The 5,328-nt window shown below is 38.0% G+C and overlaps 1 protein-coding gene across 2 annotated transcripts in view; it reads right to left on the bottom strand.

Moving 5' to 3' along the window:
- S100B (S100 calcium binding protein B) overlaps nt 1-5,328 on the bottom strand; it is a 34,669-nt gene that overhangs the window by 6,188 nt on the left and 23,153 nt on the right. Inside the window, exon 1 of one of the 2 annotated variants that reach the window (XM_025202219.1) lies at nt 1,342-1,623. The exons of the other annotated variant lie outside the window; for it this stretch is intronic. The gene's annotated coding sequence lies outside the window, so the exon portion shown is untranslated. Of the gene's footprint in view, nt 1-1,341; nt 1,624-5,328 lie in introns of those variants that run through there. 2 annotated transcript variants of the gene reach the window in all.

Below are 5,328 nucleotides of genomic sequence, written 5' to 3'. Positions count from 1 at the left end.
CAGTTAACATATGAAGAAAATACTTCCCAATGTGTGATAATAATGTATATTTCCAAAACAGTATCTGTTTCCTGACTTTGGTCCAGCTTCCTAAACCAACATTTCTTTAGTTTGGATTTCAAGGTAGTACAGTGTGACCATTGTCTTAGCCAAACTCTACATTCCTTCTGTGGAAAATAGCACAGAAGTATCTCAAGTCACAAAAACTTGTCTCACCAATTAAATTGCACTATAGAATGTGTCTGTGTGTGTGTGTATGTGCACACCCATGTGCATGTGTGAAAATGTTCAATAACCTTCTAGGTTTGTAGAGTGTATTGCCATGGTTCTTTATTACCGGTATCAACAAGTCTTCAGCTTGGCTCAGCTGGTTTGCTATAATTCTTAGCCTGCATGCTTTTGGGTTTGCAAAGCATTATGAACCAAACATAAAAAGAATACGTTTTAATCATCTTTATTCTCAAGCTTCCATCTGTCACATCCTTTTCTTTCTAAGATGCAGTTGTATCTATCTTTTTTAGCTAATCACTGAATGACAGTATTCCAAGTGAGCAATCCGCAAGAGATCAGGCAAGCTCTTCTATTTTCATGAGGAGTAATATGAGCAAATACACTAATCTCTTCTTTCTGCGCTTGCTTCTAATAGACTATTTAATATTTTAGATACAAAATATAAACGAGTCCTCTTCTTCTATACTGAAATCACATGAATATTAAATTGTAAGTTTGCTTACAAATTTTACATAGATGATGAAAAATCTGTGACTGACTTTGAGAGAAAGATTTTAACATAAAGGGGAACACTGTAGAATATATGGTCCAAAAAGCTTTGTAATATTTTTAGGTTAAACAGAAGGGTTTGATATGAAATATAAGAAGCAACCTTTATGTTCACGTAAAAAGTCTTGTGGCTCACAGATCCTTGTTGGTATTTATCAGCACCACTCTGTTGACTTGGATGGAGCTATATCAAGTTACATGAGCTGCCTGAGGAGCTGTAACATTTTACTGTAGGTGAATTGGTCTCAGCCACATAAGTGAGAATGCTTGTTCTTCATTTATTCCTTTCCCACGTTATAATGGGAATGCTCTACAATGCACAGCTTATAGTTAGAAAAATTTGTGGGTTTAACAAACACTTATGAAATGTGTGTCCTAACTATGTTTTGGCTTTTCTTTCAAGTACTTCGGTTGATGAATTCCCAACAGCTCTGGATTCAAAAGTGAGTTCAATAAAAAGAAAAGCAATCCTGTTTCAATATCTTTGGCATGGAAACCCCTCCCCCAGTAAGTACAAACATTTTTTTTCTAAGTATTTTTAGTGTTATTTCTGCTACTTACCTTCCTTCCCTGTAGACTGGGCTGGAGTCAGAGCAATGTGATCTAAGACAGCAAGGGGAGACTTCTTATTTCATCTGTGGGGGTGGGGAGATCCATTCACTAAGATGCAGTGCTTCTGCAGAAGGATAGCAGCCAATGAGAACCTGAAGAGGGGGCGGGGGTGGGAAGGAGGCAGCTGATTCTTGGACCTGATTTCCTGGAATAAGTAGCAATGCTCACAAGGGTGCATTCAGCAAGTTGTTATCCCACATCAGTTTGCTGTGGGAGCTGCTAACTGATACACTGGTACCAAAGAAAGAAAGCTCTGTTGTAAAAAAAAGTGGACGATCAGCTTTTAAAAAACCCTAAAAAATTCCTAACAAGAATGTTCTCAATTCATATTGTTTAAAAAAAAATGAGAAGGATTTAGCTAGCCATAATAGAATGTATTTGCTGTTTGTCTGTGACAGGATGTTTAGGACTATAAGTAAAAGCATATTCCTTTTGGAATAGTTATTACTGGTTCTCTCTAACAGCAGTATTGAGTTTGTAGGCATGCTATACTATGGGACATTCTTCAGATTGAGGAGCATTAAAATCAAAATGAGATATTTTAGGTATGTCAGTGGGTTCAGGTTAAGACAACAGCTGGACCTGTACCCAAAATTCAAACTCAAACTACTTTTCTTTCTTTTTTCATTTGAAAAGGTTGTTCTATACATGTACCCATATATTCCTTTGTATTTACAAACATACATATATACAAAACCATATGTACACTTCATTAATCTCTGAGCTTTCTGCTTTTGCCAGACCAGAAAAAAATAACCCCCTGAGAAAGACTCTCTCTGCAGACTGATTCCATCCATCTTAGGCCGTGTCTATATGGTAAACTTTTAATGCTCTAGAGCCGCACCCTCTGGCAAGCTGCACAGCATTGAGTAGGCTATTTTCTAAACCAGAAGCAGTGAAGCCATTGCTGTATCAGTCTTTTATGAAAGACTGTCAAAAAGATTTTAAATGAAAATAAATTCAAATGAGTTTGGAGAAGCATTTGGATGTCTAGGCAAATTGACCTTTGTGAGTTATTACCTCTCTTACTTACCATTTACCTGTCACTAGCTTCCCTTCTTTCTTTTGTCCTATCTCCTCTCAGAACTCCTCTCAGTTAAGTATGTATGAATAACTACTTTCTAGTTAAAGCATTTTACTAATTATCAAAGAAAACATACCCCAAAACTGACTGTTTTCAATGTAAAAATTTAACTTGATCTCAATGTGTTGTATTCAGGTGACTGCAGTATTTGTTACTTCATCTTACTGAACGCGTCTAAACATAAGGGAAGATGTTTGATCCAAAGGTAGATCATACTATACTAACCTGATATCTTATTTTGATAAGAGATTAATTTCTAGGCAAGGGGAATAAGGTAGTTCCAATCTTTTTGGATTTGTTACTGTGCTACATGGAGAAGTATTTAGCAAAGCTGGAGAAGATAGAAGTGCATAAAAGACCGATAAGGTGGGCAAAGAACTGGAGGGAGGGGAAAAAGGGAATGCAAATAGATTATTAGTAGAATGCATCAAAAATTAGTCTTGGCACTAATCTCATTTAATATTTTCATTAATGGCATGGATCAAAGATGCAGGGGTGCACTGGTGAAATTTGCTGTCAACATAAAATTCAAAGTCATTGTTAATATACATCAGAATATCACACAGGAAGAACTGGATGACCTTTAGGACTGGGGAAATAAAAACAGAATGAAACTTAACCTCTCAAACCCCAACTCAAGCATTTAGGATAACAATAAATTTTGGGAGTTTCTCATTTGAAAATGACAGGGAAGAAGTATATGGATGCCTCAGCCAAGGGATAATTATGAGCTACCCATGTGATATGGCCATAAAAAAGCAAATAAGATTCTAGGATGTATCAGAAGTAGTCCAGTACCAATAAGGAAGCATTAATTCAATTGAACAAGCATCGGCAAAACCTCATCAGGAATAGCATGTACAATTTGCTCACCCAGGTTCAAGAAATATGAAATCAAACTGGATCAGGTGCAGAAAAGGCCTATTAGGATGACCAGAGAAAGAGAGAGCCCATCAGATATGTTTAGCCTGGCAAAACAAAGGCTGGAAGGGGATTTGATTGTACTCTATAAGTAAGAAAAAGAAAAGAATTACTTAAGATAAAGAAGAATATTGATACAAGCATAAATTCTTATAAACTGGCCATTAATAAATGTAGTTTGGGAACTGGCAGAAGGTTTCTAACCATCAGAAGACTGAAACTGTCAAACGGCCTTCCAGCTGGAGTAATGGATACAAGAAACCTAACTGATTTTAAGGTTAAGCTTGATATATTTATTAAAGAAATTATGTAACATGATTGCCTGCAATAACAAGAGACTGTGTTGGATTACCCACAAGGTCCCTTCCTGTTTTATATTCCTAATCCCTAGCTAGAGTCCCAAATATGTAATGCTAGCTTGGAAGAGAGTAAAAGCACCCCGTGTGAAGAACAAAGTAAAAGGGTGACTTAAATATTTCACTTAATCCTATATGCATGTTTTTCTCACTCCCTTTCACTTGTGGGCTGTAAAATTTAGAACAGCCATTGCCCATTGTTATTACCCAGCTGCACAAGGGCAGGGTGCCAAGCTTCATACACTCCTACTTGCATGGCATTAGCAAAATCTCTGTCTTCCAGGGAACCAAGAAAAAAAGTGCTTTCTGGACATCTTTTATTTATATTAAAGAGACATCATCAACTAGAAATGGAGTCAGATGCAAAAATTAGTTAAAAGCAGTTTCTGGCTCAACCTGTTCCCTTGAGTTTCCTTTTGTTAGTCTAACTGTAAAGTGAAGAAGAATGTTCTGTTATGGATGAGTTGTACAGCAGATGTTAATTGCTCTATCAGTTTGACAAGAACAAACATGTTTATTACTGGGTCAGCAGGATGAGACTAGCAAGACATGGAAAACCTTAAATGCCTACTCCTAGTCCAAGGAGAGAAGGAGCAAGTGTGCATGGCATTTCACTTGCTTCAAACATGCATACATTCCCAAACAACATGGAAATCTCCCCCTTCACGTTATCTGAGCCCCTTGAACCAAAGGCCTCATGACAGACAGTCTGGGAGATGTTTACATTCTATTTAAAACCAATACTTAACCCCAAATCTCTCCTCTCCCCACCAATCTGTGGCACCTCCAGGTCATGTCACCTACAGAACCTTGCTGATCAAAGCTGACCGACTCTTAGAGAAGGCATGGCATTTGTTCCCCTGTTTGAATGGATCTATTGCTGTGGAGATCACCAAGCCTGTCTTGAGGGTTCAATCTACATTGTAGACCAGCCATCCTCTTTCATCCAGCTGTCTACCAAAGGGAGTGAAGAATCTTTTTGTGTGGACTATTACACATCCTTGTAGAGGAAGGATACCAGTTTTCCAGTGCAGCTGAAATACCAGGTTTCATCTCCAAACATGCCTTATGCCACAACCTGTGAGATTCTTCCTACAATGGTTGATTGGGCTGAGATCCAGGTATGGGTGAGATGAGGCAGCTTGTGGTGCTTGCTCTGACACTCACTATTGCATCATTTAGTCTGATGAACTGGTATAGCTGAAGATGCCAGGGTCTGGACAGCTTAATTTGTGGTTACATATTTTAGAGATGCACTATATCACCATTGTTTAGAACTGACATCTCTGTCTGCCAGTCAAGACGGAATATTTTTTCATTCTCGATTTTGTTAGTTGCAGCATTGGAAAAACATTGGCTTCATACAGACCTATCACAATTATTTTTCCTGAGGCACAGCCTCTGTACTCTAAGCCAGAAGGGCATGTGCTCCATGAAATAAACTCATCAGCAAATCCTCATACACTAGAAAAGCCGAGTAGGGTGGACATTATGGCATCAGCCAACAAAGATCACGCAGGGCAGTCCTAACCTGATATATTGTTGACAGGAAATAGTAACTAATTAAACAGAAAC

Source organism: Alligator sinensis, unplaced genomic scaffold (genome assembly GCF_000455745.1).
Source record: "Alligator sinensis unplaced genomic scaffold, ASM45574v1 scaffold566_1, whole genome shotgun sequence".
NCBI lineage: Eukaryota > Metazoa > Chordata > Crocodylia > Alligatoridae > Alligator > Alligator sinensis.
Note: the sequence above shows the minus strand (reverse complement) of the source record. Positions and strands in the feature narration are given on the sequence as shown.